The sequence below is a fragment of the Dermacentor andersoni genome, chromosome 6 (genome assembly GCF_023375885.2).
Source record: "Dermacentor andersoni chromosome 6, qqDerAnde1_hic_scaffold, whole genome shotgun sequence".
NCBI classification, from domain to species: Eukaryota; Metazoa; Arthropoda; class Arachnida; order Ixodida; family Ixodidae; genus Dermacentor; species Dermacentor andersoni.
This window is the reverse complement of record NC_092819.1, coordinates 77,747,119-77,769,187: the sequence shown is the minus strand read 5'-3', so window position 1 is coordinate 77,769,187 and position 22,069 is coordinate 77,747,119.

The window sequence follows — 22,069 nt, the reverse complement described above, 5'->3', positions numbered from 1 at the left end:
GTTCGGGATGCATGTTTTTCGGGATTGGATCTATACTCAGATACTTGTGTATGTCTCGAGGCATTTGCACGGCATCCGTCCCTATGCATTCTTGCCTGATATCCAAGGTCCTTAGAATGTGTCTTCCCGTGGGTGTTTTTGTTAGCCTGTCGTACTGTGCGATTCTGTGCGTCTCGACTAACTCGGGTAGCGTGTTGTGTATACCTCACATTAGCAGCCTGTCTGTTGATGCGTACTTACGGAGATGAAGGGCTGCCTTGTATGATTGTCTTAAGAGGCATTCAACCTACTTCTTCTCCCTTGCTAGAAGTTTGAGATAGGGGATAGAATATACTATATGACTGAGCATGAAAACCTGCACTAGCCTCCTCAAATCTGTTTCTTTCATTCCCTGGTGTTTGTTAGCTATTCGTGTTATGAGCCTGTTGGCTTGTCCAACGCATGCGGCTAGTTTGTTTAGCGTAGTTGTGTTTTTCCCATTGTTTTGAATGTGCATTCCCAAGATTCTCAAGGTTTGTACTTCTAGAACTTTTGTACCATCAACCCTAACATCCAATTGTGCCGGGGGATCATTTTTCTTTGGTCTGTGTCTGATAACTAGGAGTTCGGATTTTTATGGCGAGCACGTTAGTCCGACTCTCCTGGCGTATCCGGTCACTATATTCGCTCCAGTCTGTAGCGTACTCTCGATATCACCTTCGTTTCCCCTGACTGTCCGGAGGGTGATGTCGTATGCGTAGAGTGCCGAGGATAAGTTTGGTATCGCGGCAAGAAGCTTGGTCATTATTATGAGGGTTATGTTGAGCAGAAAGGGTGACAGTACTGACCCCTGCGGTGGGCCTTTGCTTCCTAATTGTAGTGTATCTGACTTGATACTTCCGAATGTTATTTGAGCTGTTCTGTCGGTTAGAAAAGCCTTGATGTACGAGTATATTCTCTCTCTCACGTTTAGGTCGGAGAGGGCATTCATGATGGCATTGTGGGTGACATTATCGAAGGCTTTGGTAAGGTCCAGTGCCAATATTGCTTTAGTGTTGGTGTTATTCAGGGTGTTTATTACCTCTTACGAAAGCCTGAGCATTATATCTTAGGTATACAGGTTGGGCCCGAAGTCTATCATCGTGTGCGGAAAGAAATTGTGCTTGTCCACGTGGTCTTGTAATCTAGATAGCGCCACGTGCTCCAATAGGTTCCCTAAGCTTGATGTTAGGGATATGGGATTGAGGTTGCTTAGTTAGAGTTCCTTGCCTGGCTTGGGTATGAGAGTTACCTTGGCATGTTTCCACGTCTCTGGCAGCCACCCATACTTCCAGCACATGTTAAAGTGCTCCGTGATCCCTTGAATAGAGTACTCGTCTAAATTTTTTAGTATTTTGTTCGTCACCCCATCCGCTCCTGGAGCGGAGGATGTTCTAAGTTTCTGCATGGCCGCCTTTACCTCTGCTACCGTTATGTTTTCGTCAAGTTCAGGGTTGGGGTTGCCACTGTCGTTGGGAAGCGTCAGGTTTTTCGTTGTCAATAGGTATCGGTTTTGTAATTCCGTTATCATTTCTTCGTCATTAACTGGGCTTGCATGAATTATGCGTGCTACATCCCTCTGGTGAGCGACTCTGCTGTTTTCTGGGTCTAAAAGATGTCTCAGAAGATGCCATGTGTCCTTGAGCCCCAATTTTCCGCTCATTTTATCACATGTTTGTCCCCATTATTGTTTTACTAAGTTCTGAGAATGATTTTCGATTTCTGTTTCTAGTTTGGCTATTCTAAGTTTTCTGTTGTGTTTTTGTTTCACCGATCTTTTTGTAAGCTATTACGTGCCTGCCACATGTGTAATAACCTGCTGTCAGCGGCTTTGTTTTCCGCTGCTATCTCTATCGTCTTGGTGGTGTGCTCTGCATCTTTCAAGAGTTTGTGAATCCATTCATTTAAGTTTTCAATCTTCTTGCCATCTGCGTTAACCTGTCTCCTTTCTCTGAATTTATCCCAGTCGACCACTCGTGTCACCCCTCTTCTTTCCTTCTTGAGCGTAGTGCTGGGTATAGTGGTCTGTATAATATTGACACGTGTGCTTATCTTTATCGGCCGACCACGTTTCGCCGCTTAACAACTGTAATCGCACAGCGAGGGACGCGCCTGCATGTATCCGACGTTTCTGGAAAGTTATCGATGCTTCTACCCGGCTGTCTGTTGTCGCCGAACCTTGTGTTATCTGATTTCATCGCGTGACTCGAATGTTGTAGAACTTTGTGGAAGGCATGCGGGTCCCAACGATTAGTCTGGAACATTCGATGACTGCTCTATAAAAGCCGACGCGCTTGACCCGCTGATCAGATTTTCGACGATCGCCGACAGTGTTCGCCGCTATCGTTGTGCTATAAGTGTAGCCTGTTTTTGTGGGCACAGGTTCGCCCAATAAAAGTTAGGTTTGTTCTTCACAGTATTGCTACTGTGTTCTTGAACGTCACCACCACGTGACATCTGGTGGAGGTGCTTTTCGTTCATGTACCGGACGCCCCCGACAAGCCGTGATCCAAGCCCGGACCGCAAAGAGAACACCAACGTAGTCCCGGAGCATCGAGCAAGCCGCCGTCTTCAACAGCTGCCCCCGGAGCACGGACTTCTACCTGAGAAGACCAAGAAGATTGTGGACAAGGCAACCCCAATGGCAGCCCCAGCGTCCCCCATCGTGCTGCAGCAGCCCAGGGAACCTCCGACGTTCCGCGGATCAACATTCGAGGACCCGGAAACCTGGCTCGAAACGTATGAGAGGGTCGCTAAGTTTAACAGTTGGGACAGCGACGACAAGCTGCGGCATGTCTATTTCGCATTGGAAGACGCCGCCAGGACGTGGTTCGAGAATCGGGAAGCCACCTTGACGACGTGGGACCTTTTCCGAAGCGGCTTCTTGCACACGTTCACAAGCGTCGTGCGAAAAGAGCGAGCCCAAGCACTACTAGAAACCAGAGTGCAGCTGCCAAACGAGACGATCGCGATCTTCACGGAAGAGATGGCCCGTCTTTTCCGGCACGCCGACCCGGAAATGTCAGAAGAGAAAAAAGTCCGCTTCCTGATGCGGGGCGTCAAGCAAGAACTTTTCGCAGGACTTATTCGTAACCCGCCGAAGACCGTAGCTGAGTTTTCGGCAGAGGCATCGACGATCGAGAAAACTCTGGAGATGCGCACTCGGCAATATAACCGCCAGGGGCTCACGCCGCAGTACGCCATCCAAGGATTGGATTCCGGCGACCTTCAGGAGACCATCAGGGCCATTGTGCGCGAAGAACTGCGCAAGGTCCTGCCTTCGTCGCAGCCCCAAGTGGCTTCGATCGCCGACATCGTCAAAGAAGAGGTGCACCGATCGCTTGGAGTTCCCGAGCTGCAACCACAATTACCGCAGCCCCAGCCAGAAGCGATGACATACGCCGCCGTCGCACGCCGTCAAGGTCCCCCTCCGCGACCACGCCAGGGCCCTGCAACGACGCAATTCCGTCGTCCGCCGCCGCCGCCGCCAGCACGCGCACCCGTCGCCCAGCGTACCTACGCGAGGAAGACGGACATTTGGCGCGCCCCCGACCACCGCCCGCTCTGCTATCACTGCGGAGAAGCCGGCCATGTGTATCGCCGATGCCCATACCGGGAGATGGGACTGCGAGGCTTCGCCGTCAACGCACAGCGCCCGAGGGAAGGTGAACGCCCTCGTGACATCGCCGACTACCTCGCCGCTACTAAGTGGAGCCCTCGACGACCGTCCCGTTCGCCGTCACCAGGCCGCTACCTGTCGCCGCAGCGCCGACCATACACTGGCCCAGCCCGGGGCCGGTCAGCGAGCCCGTATCCGGAAAACTAAAAGCAGCAACCGATGGAGGTGCGGTTGCTGTTCGTCGAACTGACGAAGATCCTCCGCCGCCGACGAAGACGACGAAGAAACCATCTCGACGACCTAATGACGACACGCCGCCGTCCCGACGAAGTCAGGAAGCCAAGACTACACCGACGAAAGACGACTTGACGACGCGACGTTCCAGCTTCAGTTCAACACGACGCAGCCGTGATCCGACGCCGAGACCTAACTGTAACGCAAGACAAAGAACCACCGACCTCGACGTGCTTCTCGACGGCCACGCAGTCACCGCCTTAGTAGACACAGGAGCCGATTACTCCGTCATGAGTGGACCCATCGCCGCCCAGTTGCGGAAAGTTAAGACTGCATGGGAAGGCCCTCAAATACGCACCGCTGGAGGACACCTGATTACGCCGACTGGGATCTGCACGGCAAGAATAACCATTCATGACCGGACTTACCCTGCCACCTTCGTTGTCCTCCAACAGTGTTCACGAGACGTCATTCTCGGTATGGACTTCCTGGACCAACACGGCGCAATCATCAACCTGAAGTCGAAGTCAGTAACGCTGTCGGAAGATAAAGCAATGCCGCCGGAGAGCCCTCGTAGCCATCACGCCTTGAGTGTGCTCGAAGATCAAGTGAGCATCCCGCCTCGCTGCAGCATTGTTATTTCGGTCAGCACCGAAACACCCGCTGACGTAGAAGGCGTCATCGAAGGCGACCAACGTCTACTGCTAGACCGTGAAATTTGCGTCGCAAGAGGGATCGCTCGGCTGCATGGAGGGAAAACTGAAGTGTTGCTGACAAACTTCAGCCAGGAGTTCAAGCACATCAACAAGGGCACGACGATCGCGTACATCGAGGAAATTCTGGAAACAAGTAATGCCTTTGTCCTCTCGGATTCCGCCGCATCTACACCGATGAGCATTGTCCCCGAACCAGACTTCGACGTGAATCCAAGTCTTCCTGTGAGTAAGCAGCAACAGATCAGAAGTCTTCTCCGACGATACAAAGACTGCTTTTCGACGTCATCGAGGATTCGACAAACACCAGTTGCAAAGCATCGCATAATAACCGAAGAGAGCGCTCGACCACTCCGCCAGAGCCCTTACCGAGTTTCGACGCGAGAACGTGAAGCTATTAGGCAACAAGTCGACGAAATGCTGCGCGACGACATCATCCAGCCGTCGAAAAGCCCGTGGGCCTCTCCTGTAGTCCTGGTAAAGAAAAAGGACGGAACCCTACGCTTCTGCGTCGACTATCGTCGACTGAACAAGATCACGAAGAAGGATGTGTACCCCCTTCCACGGATAGACGACGCATTGGATCGGCTCTGCAACGCTAAATACTTCTCGTCGATGGACCTCAAGTCTGGCTACTGGCAAATAGAAGTCGACGAGAGAGATCGCGAAAAGACTGCCTTCATCACGCCGGACGGCCTCTACCAGTTCAAGGTCATGCCATTCGGACTGTGCTCGGCGCCTGCAACGTTTCAGCGCGTCATGGACACGGTGTTAGCCGGACTGAAGTGGCAGACGTGCCTTGTTTACCTGGATGACGTCGTTGTCTTCGCCGGAAATTTCGACGATCACCTTAGGCGGCTTGCGACAGTGTTAGAAGCCATCAAGTCATCAGGGCTCACTCTGAAGCCGGAAAAGTGCCGCTTCGCTTACGATGAGCTTTTGTTCCTAGGCCACGTGATCAGCAAATCAGGAGTACGCCCCGACCCACAGAAGACAGCTGCCATCGCAAAGTTCCCGCAGCCAACCGACAAGAAGGCAGTGCGCAGATTCCTTGGCATGTGTGCCTACTATAGGCGCTTTGTCAAGGACTTCTCACGCATCGCGGAGCCGCTAACACATCTAACCAAATGTGATGTCGCGTTCAAGTGGGAAACGCCGCAGGCCAAGGCATTTCAAGAACTCAAACAACGCATGCAGTCGCCGCCGGTACTTGCACACTTCGACGAGGACGCCGATACCGAAATCCACACTGACGCCAGTAGCCTAGGCCTCGGTGCCGTCCTAGTCCAGAGGAAAGAAGGACTTGAAAGGGTGATATCGTATGCTAGCCGGTCGCTGTCAAAAGCGGAAAGCAACTATTCTACGACTGAAAAGGAATGCCTCGCCATCATTTGGGCAATAGCTAAATTCCGCCCTTACCTCTATGGCAGGCCATTCAAAGTCGTCAGTGACCATCATGCATTGTGTTGGCTAGCTAACTTAAAGGACCCTTCAGGACGGCTGGCGCGGTGGAGCCTCAGACTACAAGAATATGACGTCACGGTAATATACAAGTCCGGAAGAAAACACTCCGACGCCGACTGCTTATCGCGCGCCCCCATCGATCCCCCGCCGCAAGACGACGAGGACGACGACGCCTTCCTTGGGATAATAAGCGCGGAAGACTTCACTAAACAGCAACGAGCTGACCCGGAGCTAAAAGGCCTCGTCGAGTATTTGGAAGGAAACACCGACGTTGCCCCTAGGGCATTTAAGCGCGGGTTGTCGTCGTTCACGCTACAAAACAACCTGCTCGTGAAGAAGAACTTCTCACCAGTCCGCGCCAGCTACCTTCTTGTTGTACCGTCAGCGCTGCGTCCAGAAATACTGCATGCCCTACACGACGATCCAACCGCTGGGCACCTCGGATTCTCCCGGACGCTGTCGAGAATACAGGAAAGGTATTACTGGCCGCGTCTGACCGCCGACGTCGCCCGTTACGTCAAGACATGCCGAGACTGTCAACGACGCAAGACACCACCGACAAGGCCAGCAGGCTTACTACAGCCGATCGAACCTCCTCGCCGACCATTCCAGCAGATTGGGATGGATTTGTTGGGGCCGTTTCCGATATCAACATCCGGGAATAAGTGGATCGTCGTGGCGACGGACTATCTCACCCGCTTTGCTGAAACTAAAGCTCTACCAAAAGGCAGCGCAGCCGAAGTGGCGAAATTTTTCGTCGAGAACATCCTGCTGCGACATGGTGCCCCAGAAGTCCTCATCACCGACAGAGGAACGGCTTTTACAGCAGAGCTCACCCAAGCCATTCTGCAGTACAGCCAGACAAGCCACAAAAGGACAACTGCCTACCATCCGCAGACGAATGGTCTCACGGAGCGCCTGAACAAGACCCTCGCCGACATGCTAGCAATGTACGTCGACGTCGAACACAAGACGTGGGACGCGATCCTGCCGTACGTAACCTTTGCGTACAACACGGCGGTGCAAGAAACAACACAGATCACGCCGTTTAAGCTGGTTTACGGCAGGAACCCGACAACGACGCTCGACGCCATGCTGCCCCACGTCACTGACGAAGAGAATGTTGACGTCGCTAGCTATCTCCAGCGCGCCGAAGAAGCCCGACAGCTCGCCCGCCTGCGAATCAAGAGCCAGCAGAGGACCGACAGCCGACACTACAACCTCCGACGACGCTTCGTCGAGTACCAGCCTGGCGACCGTGTTTGGGTCTGGACCCCGATACGCCGACGAGGACTCAGTGAGAAACTACTCCGACGCTATTTCGGACCCTACAAGGTCATCCGACGTATTGGCGCTCTGGACTATGAGGTCGTGCCAGACGGCATTTCGCATTCACAGCGGCGCCGCGCACGATCTGAAGTGGTTCACGTCGTGCGCCTTAAACCCTTTTACGGACGCTGACGAACTTTATTTGTTCTTTTCTTTGCTACGAGTGCTTTTGTTTATTAACTCCGTTTGTTTGCAGCATCGGGTCGATGCTTTTTAAGAGGGGGGTATTGACACGTGTGCTTATCTTTATCGGCCGACCACGTTTCGCCGCTTAACAACTGTAATCGCACAGCGAGGGACGCGCCTGCATGTATCCGACGTTTCTGGAAAGTTATCGATGCTTCTACCCGGCTGTCTGTTGTCGCCGAACCTTGTGTTATCTGATTTCATCGCGTGACTCGAATGTTGTAGAACTTTGTGGAAGGCATGCGGGTCCCAACGATTAGTCTGGAACATTCGATGACTGCTCTATAAAAGCCGACGCGCTTGACCCGCTGATCAGATTTTCGACGATCGCCGACAGTGTTCGCCGCTATCGTTGTGCTATAAGTGTAGCCTGTTTTTGTGGGCACAGGTTCGCCCAATAAAAGTTAGGTTTGTTCTTCACAGTATTGCTACTGTGTTCTTGAACGTCACCACCACGTGACAATATAAAGGTCGCTCCCTAGGTTTTCGTTCGTGTTGGGCCATTGTGCATATACTACGTTTTTGCATAGGGTCAGGTCAGGGCATGTGTTCTCTTGCACACTGTTTCGTATCCTAGTTGGCACCAGCGGATCTGCCAGGAGCGCGTATCCTTCGTCCTGAACATGTTGCCAGAGGCTAGTTCCTTTCTTTAAATTTGTTCTGTAACCCCATGCCCTGTGTCGTACGTTCGTATCTCCGACTACTATTAGGGGATTAGTTTTACTGCTTTTTCTGGCTTCGTTCATATTTTATTATGGGGGAGGTTTCCGCATTGAGAGTGCTATATACATTTAGAATGAAGAGCGGGGCCTCTCTTCTTTTTAGCGGTATGACCTCTATCAGGAGGCAGTCTGCACCGTTCGATTGAATTTCGTGCTCTATTGCAGTTAGATTCCTATGGATCAAGAAGATCGTGAGTGGTTTTTCTTCCTTGCCGTTTTCATTTTATTACGTGTGGAAAAGACACAGATGAAAGAGGCTATATACAGGCTATTTACACTGAAGCCAGACCGCCAGGCCGACACTCACTCGCGCCAAGGGCAGAGACCCACTTCATCGTCGTTCTCGCGGCGGCTCATCCCTTGAGCATCGCTCGATGATATCGTAATACTACCCCCCGGCGGCAAAAGTGCCGTCACAGTGCTGTTAAATATCCAAGGCGCGTGGAGAGTTGTAGGGCTTGAGTCGGGCGACGTGGACAATGTCACTGGTTATCACAGCGGAGGACGTAGTGGGCTTGGCTAGAACGATTTCGTAGGTGACATTGGTCACTTGGCGGAGCACGCGATATGGGCCTGTGTAGCAGGAAAACAGTTTTTCACAAAGGCCAGCTTTACGCGATGGTGACCAAAGCAACACGAGGGTGCCGGGCATAAAATGGACATCACGGTGACGGAGGTCGTAGCGTTGCTTTTGTTTGCCTTGAGAAACTTGTAGACGAGCGCGCGCAAGTTGGCGAGCATGGTCAGCATGGGCGATAGCATCACGGGCATAAGCGCTAGTTGAAGCTGTGGTGGGCGGAAGCACAGTGCCCAGTGGTAGCGTCGGTTCACGGCCATGCAAGAGGTAAAAAGGCGAAACGCCAGCAGTTTCGAGACGGGAAGAGTAGTAGGCACAGGTAATGTAAGGTAGAGCCTGGTCCCAGTCAGGGTGGTCGTCTGAAACGTATTTTGATAGCTTGTCTGTAAGAGTGCGGTTCAAACACTCAGTGAGGCCGTTCGTTTGAGGGTGGTAGGAGCTGTTAAATTTATGCTGCATTGAGCAGGCACGCATGATGTCGTCAATGACTTTGGCTAAGAGCGTAGGGTCATGGTCTGTTAGCAATTGACGCGGAGCACCATGAATCAAAATGATATCATGCAGGAGGAAGTCCGCAACAACGGTCGGAAGAGCGCGGGTTACGACGTAGCGGGTCGCGTAGTCCGTCGCGACTGCAACCCACTTGTTTCCTTATGTAGATTCCGGAAATGGGCCGAGAAGGTCTAAGCCGACACGATGGAAGGGCTCGGCAGGGATGTCGAGCGGCTGCAGGTAACCAGGGGGGAGCTGGGAAGGCTTCTTGCGTCGTTGGCAAAGTTGACAAGCGGCAACGCAACGTCGTACGGAATAGGCAAGGCCCGGCCAGAAAAAACGGCGACGTACACGGTCACAGGTTCGAGATACGCCGAGGTGTCCTGCCGTTGGTGCGTCATGGAGCTCTTCTAGAACGGTTGAGAGGAGGTGTTTAGGTATGACAAGTAGGAACTCAGAGCCATCCGGATGAAGGTTACGAAGGTACAGTGTACCGTCGCGGAGGACGAAGAGGCGTAGAGTGGCGTCGGCCGGAGAGTGTTCAAAACGGTCGATGAGTGCTCTGATGTAGGCGTCGCGACGTTTTTCGTCGGCGAAATGAATCAGCTGCGACACACAGAATACACAAGCAGCACTGGTAATATTGGAGGAGTCAGGGCCGTCAACAGGGTAACGCGACAAGCTGTCAGCGTTTTGGTGCAGGCGACCAGACTTGTAGACCACGGAATATGAAAATTCTTGTAGCCTCAAAGCCCATAGACCAAGCCGGCCTGTAGGATCTTTTAGCGATGAGAGCCAGCAGAGAGCATGATGGTCAGTGACAACGGAAAAAGAGCGACCGTAAAGGTAAGGACGCAACTTCGCAACCACCCAGACTACAGCAAGGCATTCTCGTTCCGTAATGGAGTAGTTGCGCTCCGATGGTGTGAGGAGGCGGCTCGCATAAGCAATAACGCGATCCTGGCCACGCTCACGCTGGGCTAAGACGGCACCTACGCCATGACCGCTTGCATCTGTACGCAATTCTGTACGGGCATCAGGGTTGAAGAGGGCGAGAATGGGTGGCTAGGACAGAAGAGTGAGGAGACGAGAGAAGGCGGCGGCTTCTGCAGTACCCCACGAGAATTGTACGCATTTTTTCAAAAGATTAGTGAGGGGTCTAGCAATTGCCGCAAAATCTTGAACAAAACGACGAAAGTACGAGCATAGCCCAACAAAACCTCGTATGTCTGCGGCTGTCTTCGGAACCGGAAAGTCTCGGAGAGTGCGAGTTTGGTCGGGATCAGGCTGTACTCCGGAAGTGTCAACGAGGTGGCCCAGAACAGTAATTTGGCGGCGGCCGAGACGACATTTGGACGAGTTAAGTTGCAGCTTCGCCTTTCGAAATACATCAAGTATAGCTGTTGGACGCTCAAGGTGAGTGTCGAACGTGGGCGAGACGATAACGTCGTCGAGGTAGCAGAGACATGTGGACCATTTGAAACCTCGGAGCAAGGAGTCCATCATACGCTCAAAGGTGGCAGGGGCGTTGCATAATCTAAACGGCATTACTTTAAATTGGTATAGGCCATCAGGTGGGATGAACGCGGTTTTTTCTCTGTCCATATCGTCAACAGCAATCTGCCAGTATCCCGAACGAAGATCAATAGAAGAGAAATAGCTGGAACCGTGGAGGCAGTCAAGGGCGTCGTCTATACGTGGGAGCGGGTAGACGTCCTTCTTAGTAATGTTGTTCAGATGATGGTAGTCTACGCAGAAGCGCTACGTGCCATCCTTCTTCTTAATCAACGCTACAGGTGACGCCCAGGGACTCGAAGAAGGCTCAATGATGTTTTTATCTAGCATTTTGTTCACATTGAATTACTCGGCGTTCCGACGCAGAAACTCGATACGGTCGTCGGTGAATAGGAGTAGCATCGCCAGTAAGAATACGATGCTTGACCGCGAGCGTCTGGCCTAAAGGGCGATCGTCGAATTCAAAAATATCTCGGTAGGACGATAATACTTGGCAAAGCTCTTCAGCCTGCGCAGAGGACAGGTCCGTCGCAACCATTTTCTGTATCTTGGGACCGGCGGCCGACGCTGGCACGATGGACCGGCTAAACTCGCAAGAAGCATCGGTCGATAATGTTCCCACGTGATGGTCGCCCAGACAATCAGCGTTGGCAAGGCAAATACCTTGCGGTGGAATTTGCTTTGCGAATCCAAAGTTAAAGATAGGCATGAAAGTGTTGTTCGCAGTAATAGTAAGTATACTGTGAGGCACGGTAACGTCATAGTGTAGTGGAATGTCGGGCAGAGGAGTGACGAGGTACTCGCCATCAGGGACTGGTGGGGAAGACAAGAATTCAATATAGGCTATTGATTTTGGCGGCAGGCGAATAAAGCCGGCGGGGTGTGATCGGCACTGGGGTGCGTCAGAAGGTTCTGCGAGAATCGGCAACTCAAGGCGAAGGGTACTGCAGAACAGTCAATAACAGCAGAATGCGTGGAGAGAAAATTGAGGCCGAGAATGAGGTCGGGGGGGGGGGGGGCAATGAGCAATCACGGTGACGAGTACAGGAGTGTGGCGGCCGGTGATGCTAACACGTCCCGTACACATGCCGATGATAGGCACAGTACCGCCATCCGCAACGCGGACGACGCGTGCCGACGCTGGGGTGAGGAGCTTGTTCAGTCGTCGTCGGAAGGTAGCACTCATAATAGAAAGATGTGCACCTGTATCGATGAGTGCCGTAACAGGATAGCCATCAACGTCAACGTCAAGAACGTTTTGGTTCGTGTGTAACGCGAGCAGAGGATTTGAGGGCAGGGTGGACAACGCAGCTTCACCTCCAGAAGCTGCAGTGCCTAATTTTCCGGCTGGATCCGGTAGGCGATAGGCGACGGAGAGAAGCGACGGGGTTGGGGCGAACGAGACTGATGGCGTCGAGGTGAGGGCGAGCGGCTGTAGCGAAGGTTCGGGGCAGCAGCATCAGCGGCAATCGGTTCATGGCGGGTGGCATAGGGAACAGAAGGTCCAAAGGGGCGGGAATGAGCGGCGGTGTATGTCCGAGGAGGTGGTGGCCATTGGTTGCGGCAGTGACGAGCGACGTGGCCGATGCGACAGCAGTGGAAGCAGATCGGCCTGTCATCAGGGGTATGCCATTCGGATGGTTTGCGGCGAGATGTGGCAGAAAAGGACTGCCGGGGACGAGGAGGGCTGCTTGAGAACTCGGGAACCATGGGTGGAGACGATGAACACACGGAGTTGAGACCCATGTTCTCAAATTCCTGTCTGACAACGGCCTGAATTATCGCAATCGTGGTTGCTGGTGGATCGGGAGGCGTCACGGAGAAAGCTGGTGAACAGGCGGCCTCGAGCTCGCGCCGAACAATAAGGTTACGTCGTCACAGGGGGCGGTCTGACGCGGTCGACCCTCACATGTCGTCGTAGCAGCAGTGTTGGGTAGCCGCGTGATGTGGTGTGTGACACGGCGGCTCTTAGCTTGTTCAAGGCGACGGCATTCTTTGATGATGGCGTCGATAGTCGAGACATGGCCGAAAACAAGCAAATTGAAAGCACCGTCGGCGATGCCTTTTAGCACATGCGACACTTTATCTGCTTCAGACATAGTATCGTCAGCTTTGCGGCACAGAGCCAAGACGTCGAGGATGTATGAAACGTACGGCTCTGTAGATGTCTGAACACGAGACGCAAGAGCCTTTCTCGTGGCAGCCATGTGCCCAATGGGGTCGTCGAACAGTTCCCTGAGCTTTTCTTTGAAACTGTCCCAACTGGTTATTTCGTCGTCGTGCGTTTGGTGCCACACGCTGGGGTGCCGCCGAGATAAAAGATGACATTGGCGAGCATGATCGTTGGGTCCCACCGGTTATTAGCACTGGCGTGTTCATAGAGTTTGATCTATTCGTCAATGTCCTCTCCCTCCAGACCAGAGAACACACCAGGGTAGCGATGTTGGGCAACCGTGATGATTGGAGCAGTCGGACAAGCCGAAGCCGTTCCAGAGGCGGTCTCGTCACTGGGAGGCATGGTGACAAGCTCGATGTACCGACCACTCCGGAGCTCCGTGATGAGGACGGGGATCGCTGACCTCCACCGGAATGTTACGTGTGGAAAAGAGACAGATGAGAGAGGCTATTTACAGGCTATTTACACTGGAGCCAGACCACCAGGCCGACATTCGCTCGCGCCAAGGGCACAGACCCACTTCGTTGTCGTTCCCGCGGCGGCTCGTCCCTTGAGCATCGCTCGATGATATCGTAATAATATGTTTTATAATCGCGAAACTCAACTTTTTTCCTGGTTTCTCGTAGGGCTATGACATCTGTGATTTTTTCTTCTTTTCAAGATTTTGAATGTGGAGCTCTAGGTTCTCCCGCTTTCCGCGGAAGCTCCTACAGTTCCATTGCCATATTCTTATCTCTGTCTGGCCCTTCCCCAATATTGGCTTTAGGGAGGGAGATGGATTCGCTGTGGTGGAGGCCATTGGTCCTGGGGCCGGAAAGAGTTTGCCCATCACCTTAACCAGTTGCTTGTCATGTTTCTGTACTAGCTCGTCTGTAGCCTTTGCTGCGTTTGTAAGGACTCTTACTTGTTCTGCTAAGGTTTTATATTTTTCCCTGGTCTCGTTTCCGATAGCTGTGAAGCGTGCTTCTATGTTTGCTTCAATGTTGTTTTGCCTTCCTTCAATTTTGTCTAATCTCGTTGCCGCTTTTCTTAATAGGCTCATTACTTCTTCGTGATTCCGTTTTTCGTGATTGTCTGAGTCTTCCATCAACCTATTTTTTGCCGGTGGCCCTCTTGCACGTGATGGTGGCCTCGAGGATGCGTTTGACGGGGGGAGGGAGGCCCTCCACGGTTCCTGTGTTAAGATCGCGGGTTGTTGAGCAATATGTGTTTTACTTTCTTGCTGCTGTTGCGTTATTGCCTTCATTAGTTCCTGAATGATTCTTTCCTGTTTTTGTATGATTGCTTTAAGTTCTATAATTTCATTACTCTCGTCAGAGGATTGCGGTGTCCCGCTCACCTGATGTGGTGCTCCTTCCCGCCAGGCGTTCGGTAGCGCCAGGTAGGACTCCTAGCCGTCTCGTTTTCCTCGGTTACCCTGGGCTCGGTTTCTCGATCTGCTTCTGCCTCGCTGTTGCTGCTGCTGTTTCGGGTGCGCATGTTGCGCTCCCTGTCCCTCCGGTCACTGAAATTCCACTTGAGGCTTGCCATTCCGTTTCTTGTTTCCCTTGGCGGGCGGTCTCTCATATCTGATATTGCATTGGTTGGATCCCGAGAAATGTTCTCCCTTGCACAGGATGCACTTAGGCGTGCACTTAGGCTCGTCTTGGACCGGATGCTCATCGCCGCACCTGTTGCAGAGGTTTCTTCGTTCTTCCTGACACACGGCCGAGAGATGTCCCCGTCTTCTACAGTTGTAGCATGCTTCCACTTTGGGTCTGAAGAGGTAGCAGTTGGGGATTCCTCCGCCGAATCGAATGGATTTCGGGACTCTCTTGGTGTTGGCGAAAGTGATGAGCAGGGCTTTTGATGATTTTCCCATCCTTCTTGCGTCCACAATCTCTAGCTGTGGGTTGACTTTAACGATGTCATCCATGATCTTGGCGTGGCTTTGGTCTTCTAGAACGTGATACGCTATCCCTTTGATGCTGTTGTCCGGTGCCGCTACGTAGGCACACGTCGAATAGACTTGGTCTAGGATTTTGAAATGTTGTACTTCCGCTTATTTTCCTGCGCGTTCCATAGAAGCGGTGCTCACCGTAAAGGAGTTGTTAAAAGGATTGATCCTTCCTTGGTCGTGTTTTTTTTATTTCCCCAAAGCTCACTCCGATGTCCAGGCACAGGGCGTAATGTAGTACAGTGGCCGTGTGGTCTCGGAGCCGAAGTCCACCTCTTACCCGGTGTACGACCTTGTAGTCGCTCTCTGGCAGACGCGGGAGCTGCTTCTTTTTAATGGGCGGCGTCTTATCGATAGGCTTACCCCATTGGTCTGGACGGCCTTGCCGGTGGCGTCCGTCGGTGTCGTAGCTGTATCCTGTTGGGCATTGGCGTCCCCATGCTTGGGGCAAGCTCGATCATGGGCTTTGATGGCAGCCTGTATCCATAGGCTTCGGTCTTCATATTCCTCCGCAGAGATTTCTTCTCCGTCTACGGCGTACTCCATCGCGGCAACGTCGGTGACAGCTCCAGAGGCCGGCGGCGATGCCGATAGCGCCCCTAATCGCGCTAGGCCTGAAGTAGGCCCAGCTCGACTAGTCGCGGCCGGTGAACGAAAGTGCCCCTAAAGGGGCAAAACGGGGTCTTCCGGGCCTCGAAAAACAGCGGCAGAATTCCAGGCACTCTCTGTGACCTTGTGGGAGCAGGTACGGGCCTTCTGGTACAGATAGTTGCTCGTAAAAGACCAAGAACTCGGGAGCCCATACGGAGCACATCCGCACGACTCAACGCGCCAAGCGTCTCCTCCATACATCCTTGAAGATTAATTCGCTTGCGGCTGCCGCGATTTCTGACTCCAGAATTTTCACAGCGAGTCACCGCGCTCATCGAGCGTGATATGTTCATGTTTACCTGTGCGCGCGTGACACCGTGCTGGTTAATTTCGCGAAAACACGTTGACGGGCTAGTTGGTTTGAATCCATGAGAGAGTGTGTAAGCGCGACTTGTCAAGGACGTAGAAAGAAGCAGACACACAAAGACAGCGCTGTCTCTGTGTGTCTGATTCCTTCTACGTCCTGGAGTCACGCTTACATATTCTATAATTGTTAATTTAGTTAGTAAGCGAATGTTTACAAGTTTATATGGCCGATATAACTAATATCCTTACTTCGTAAGCTATCTACTCATGTGCTATCGGAATTGGTGCTTTGCCTTTCAGGCGGAACCACGAATATGTTTTTATGACTGCCTGGTTTTGTATGGCGCATGCGTGCGTTGGTTTCTTTTCTTTTCGAATAATGTGTTTCATAAAACTCTGTTGCGAGTCCCAGCGTGTGTGGTTGTCTTTTCTCTCCTCTTGTGCCCGCGTCTTCGAAGGCTGGCTTTCGTCTTTGGTCAAGCTATTTACGAACAGGCCCAGCACCAGACTCTTTCAGCAGATTGCTTACAGCGCAATATTTAGCAACGTATACAGGGTGTCCACGTATCTTGACCCAAACTATAAAAATACGCGAATGCCACGTAGCTGGATCGAACCAAAATAATATTCTTTGCCATCACTTGGAGATACTTACATTCTTTGTGCATTTCCTTAATTAGATAATTAGTTTTAAATAATTAATGTACTTCCTAATTATTATAATTAGATTAAAAGTGTCAGTCAAAAATTGTAGAGCGACATGACAAACTCCCGATGCAGCTTTCTGTTGCTCAATAAGTGCTACATAAAAGTGTTTTGTCGCGCGTCAAAGAAGCCCACAAATACACGGAATATTGCCGCGCGACTGGCCGCTCGAGGCACTTTGCGTGTATTGGCAGACTTCTTTCACGCTCGGAAAATAACACTTTTATGTAACACTCATTGGACAAGAGAAATCTGTATCGGAAGTTTTTCACGTTGTTCTACAATTTTCTCATTTACACTTTTCATCTAACTATAATGTTTGAGAGGACTCATTTATTAAGAATAATTATGTAATTAGGTGGAATGCAACAAATGTCCTGAGTATCTCCAAGCGACGCCCAAGAACATTACCTTGGTTCAGTCCAGCTACGTTGCATTTGCATATTTTGAAAGTTTGGTTCAACTTACGTGGGACGCGCTGTATATTCTGTGGGTAGAAAAGAAATGAGGGGCCTCACGAGCCAAAACCACTTTCTGATTATAAGGCACGCCGCAGGGGAAGACTGCGGAAATTTGGACCTTCTAGGGTTCTTTAACGCGCACCTAAATCTAACTACACGGGTGTTTTAGCATTTCGCCCCCATCGAAATGCGCCCGCCATGGCCGGGATTCAATCCCGTGAACGCGGGCTGTGCATCCCAACACCACAGCCACTATAAGCAACCACGACGGATAATTCTGCAGGTAGAAGCTGCCCGTATACCGGTTGAAATGAAGATTAGTTTGCTCAATTATTCTTTAGTGTGCTTGTCCCTCAGTTATCAGCATTGACACTTATTACGCAAAAATATTTGTTATTAAAAGCGGACTACGCCCACGCGAATGATAATATAACAAGCTTTTAGCTAATTGAAGAAGATAACGAGTGAGAACGTACGATGAACGCAACAGAAACTTCATTTGTGGGCGGCAGGGGCCTGGCAATGACAAATTGGGGCGCAAATAGGTGGTGGTGTTATCGGCGTCGGTGGGGGAAGGGAAGCTGCCCCATCTCCCTCCTAGAAAACTTCAGAGGGGGCTCGAACTTCCGAGGCCCCCACGTATACCTAGGGGTAAACTTGTTTTCGTGTATGTAGTGTCTGCGCACATGCATATATGTATATATAGACTTTTGTCTGCGCCTAAGAACGTGCATGCTTTTTCGTTTACAGGGGCTCTTTTGTGTTTGTGCCGGTAAACACCAGATCATGTTTAGATTGACGCGCCTAAAGACGCGCAACCTTTAAGAAAGTCACTAGATTATCTTGAGTGCGCGGCTGTGTTAATGTGTGTGTTTGCGCACGCGTGCTTCTGCTTGTGGACGGCAGACTTTTTTTGTCATCCGATATCGTTCACAGGCATATGAAACCAGTAAACAAGATCTTCGACTAAGTATATTTAGCCGTTCTAAGCGGGAAGTGGGGGCGGTCCTATGTCACTTCGTGTGCAAAAGCTCGTATAGTCACGCTGCTTGGCATTCTCATTAGCTCACCATGAAGCTACCTAATGCAAAACTGCATAGTGTAATGTAGGCTAGCACGGCAATGAAATATTCCGTTACACATTTACTTCTCGTTGATAGGAAATGCTAACCGGCTTCCTTTTGAAGCGCTTAGATTCAGGAAGCATATCGGAAAGGAAAGCCGGCTACAACATTGCTCTTATCTTTTGTCCTGCACCTTACAAAGGAGCAGCGAGGGCTTAATATTTTTTCCCATCCAGACGCGCCATTCCGTCGGCGTCGATTCTCTGAAGCCGGCATATCCTCCTCATAGTGGCTGGCCACCGCTTACTATATAAGGAATGGTGAAGTGCACCTGGCAGCCTTCATTGAAAAGTCTTCATGAAAGCCGCCAGTGGAACATCAGGTTAAGAGCTCCTTACACATATTACCTTGCTTTTAGTGGCAACATTTTATTCTTCTGGTACTGACGTCAGCCGCCGTTACAGCAACATCTTCAATATTGTCACAGTACGTCTGTACAAAAGAAGAAAAGGAGAAGGAGTGGCGGAAGAGAAGGAAGACTTTTGGGCCTGGCGGCCTCGTCCAATCCAGTGCTTTAGCGTGAAGTCTTATAAATAAACGCCTTCCGCCTTGCAACATTTCCGCTGGAGGCGCTGATTGCGACATCTGATCGCGAAACCTTTCCTATCAAGTTTTCGCCGCAGTCGCCGCCTCACTGATCATCCGTCATCGTATCCAGCTTTTCTGGACACGAGGGTTTAGTTCGCGTGAGTGCCACCGCGTGGCGTACTGACCTTCAACTTTTCAAACTTCACGCATTTCCATGGTACTGACATCAACAAAACAAAAATAAAATAATTAAGAGCTATCCCTGCAAATTAAACGTCGCCACAATGCTTGTGCCGCCGGCGTTATCAGTGTTCTTGACAACTCAACGCGGGCGCGACCGTGAAGGGAAGCGTCGGCGGAAACCTACACCCGTTGGAGGTGAAATCGTTCCGCCAGGGGAGAAACGAGCGCTGGCGTCTAGAATGAAACTTGGCGTGCAGACGTCCATTCGATGTAGGTGCATGATTTCCGACCAAGTGCGCGCCCCAGTGGTGAAGAAAAATTTAAAAACTGGTGATAACTGCATCGAAAATGCTGAAGGTAACGTTTATGACGTGGTTCCTTTCTTCGCAAAGCTGCATGACGGGGCATACTGATGGAAAAGGAGCTTTGACGCGAGTTCTATACTCCAGACATTTTTTATGCCACATGAAAACACCCTTTACTTGGTAATGTGATGTAGTATTGCTTGTGACACATCTCTTTGAGTTTGGCTTTTTGTTTCTTCCCTGTGCGTGCCTGTGCGGACCTGTGCAACGCATGTGATATATTCAGCGAGCCTTCGTACAATTAATTAGTCGCGAGCGTATCGCCCGTCCATGTCTTTGTCTTATCAATGTGAAAGTACCTATGCGAAAGTAGCTATGTAGCTCAATGTGAAACTGAGTAGGACGGTTGTGCAGTTTCCGTGCGAGCAAGCGTGCGCGATTATGTGAACACACCCGCAACATTGCCTGTATCCGTGAGAAACCAAATAATAATCGTCACCCACTCTTGCGTTCTTAGCACCCTAATTCAAATCAAATTCAAGAACTGAAAAATAATGCAGGAAGTGCACTGGAGTTGTCTGGGTATCCGCAAGCACACGCCCAAATTTCATGTTAGCCGACCCTGAAACTCCATGTGGCCAAAACCAAATTTCAAGTTCGCCTACACACAAACTTAGGTTGGACCACATACAAACTTCAACTTGGCTTATGGACGGACGGACGGACGGACGGATGGATGGACGGATGGATGGATGGATGGATGGACGGATGGATGGATGGATGGATGGATGGATGGATGGATGGATCCATCCATCCATCCATGGAATTTTATTGAACATCCGGCAAGGTTTAACGCGACCCGGGCTTAGGTCTCCCACAAGGGAACGTCAAGGCCCTGCCTCAATGCCACCTCACGGGCTTGCTGAACAGCCCACCTCGCGACAGGGTTTCCAGAGCAACTGCCATCCTTCCAAATTTAAATTGGCTCACCTCGAAATTTCAAGGTGGCCAACCCCCAAATTTGTGTTGGCACGCCCCCAAATTTCAAATTGTCCCACCCCAACTAAAGGCGTCCCCATGCATTTTCGAAGGAGCCCTATGTCTATCTATGGGTATTCTCTTCTTAGTTATCTTTTGGGAAGTTGAAGTTGTTCATTATGGCTTATAAAACTACCAATCATCTACATTACACTTATAATGATTCACTGTTTCAAGATTGCAAATTACGCATTTTTTGTGCAGATACAAACCATTACACTTTTTTGCATGAGGGAGCTGGGGTACTCACAAAAGAATGCTTACGAATCAAAAACGCAATTAATTATTAAAATATGGGGTTTCACGTGCCAAAACCACCATCTGATTATGAGGCACGCTGTAGTGAGGTACTGCGGTAATTTTGACCACCTGGGTTCCTTTAACGTGCACACCTAAGTGTAAGTACACGAGTGTTTTCGCATTTCGCCCCATCGAAATACGGCCGTCGTAGCCGGGATTCGATACCGCGACCTCGTGCTCAGCAGTCCAACCCCACAGCCACTAAGCAACCACGACGGGTCAAAAACGCAATGTAGACTATAGCGCTCATCTTCCGCAATGCCACCGCTATACTTGTGAATTGTATCATTTCATTGTATCAAATTCATTGTATCAAAGTGACTGACGGACACATCGAAGTAAGCTGGAAAGAAAGCTTCTGTGGAAGCCGCTATTTCGATTTTCAGTAAAACAGGCAAGGGATATTAAAAATGATGAAAAGTGCGATCTAGAGGTTCTATCTTCGCACATAATTGTTCACAGCGGAAAGCACAATCTATAGGGTTGAATTTCCGACTGAATAACGGTGGACGACGTGCGAGATGATGAGTCCGAGCAGAATATTCAGAGTACTGAGGACGCTCCATTTTTATGAAATGTGCAAATTATCGCAGCAAGAAAGCAGATGAGCCGGCCGGAGGAATAAAACAAAAATGAAGCATTAGGGGATGCTTTCATACGAGCAATACGAAAGGCGACTTGCTTCGCAAACAACATTGTTCTTTGTCGGAATAAAATTATTTCGGCCAAGTTGTGCCGCCGCTGCTTTTTGCGCAAGCCGTCCCGCTTTTCTTGTGGTATCATAAAAACTGCATAACCATCTTCAGGCTTCTTGCTGCAGTTATATGCGCTACAGCACGGCATAGCGGTAGCACAACACCACAAGAGACACCGCGTTCAACGTTCGGTGCACTCAGCCAGCCGCGAGCGAAGGAGAAAAATGGCGCCAACAAAAAAGAAAAACACAAGCAAAACGCAAGATCGGTGCGTTTCCAAGAGCCACGGCATGGAGACCAATCGTCGTTACAGTGCCTAGAATACTGTATCGTCGTGCAGAAAATCGGGGCCAAAACTGGTTCCCGCGGGGGTACGCGCAAGGGGCGAGGAGGAGGTGAGGAGGTCGCTCGGCGGCGGCATAGTTCAAAGAACGGCGGTACTTTCAAATTATCAAGGGACTTTAGCGCCCGCTAGGGTGCCTCAATGTCCTCCTCGCCTGCCGCTCCGTGTATATTGGAGACAGCCGCGGCGTATGCTACAGCGTTGGCATGCGAATGCCGGATACAAGCAAACATACGGAACTTGGCGGTGAAGCTACGCTCATATATTCCTCTGGACGATGACACCACTACCGATGACACCACTACCGAAGCCTATCCATAGGCTTCGGTCTTCATATTCCTCCGCAGAGATTTCTTCTCCGTCTACGGCGTACTCCATCGCGGCAACGTCGGTGACGGCTCCAGAGGCCGAAGGCGATGCCGATAGCGCCCCTAGTCGCGCTAGGCCTG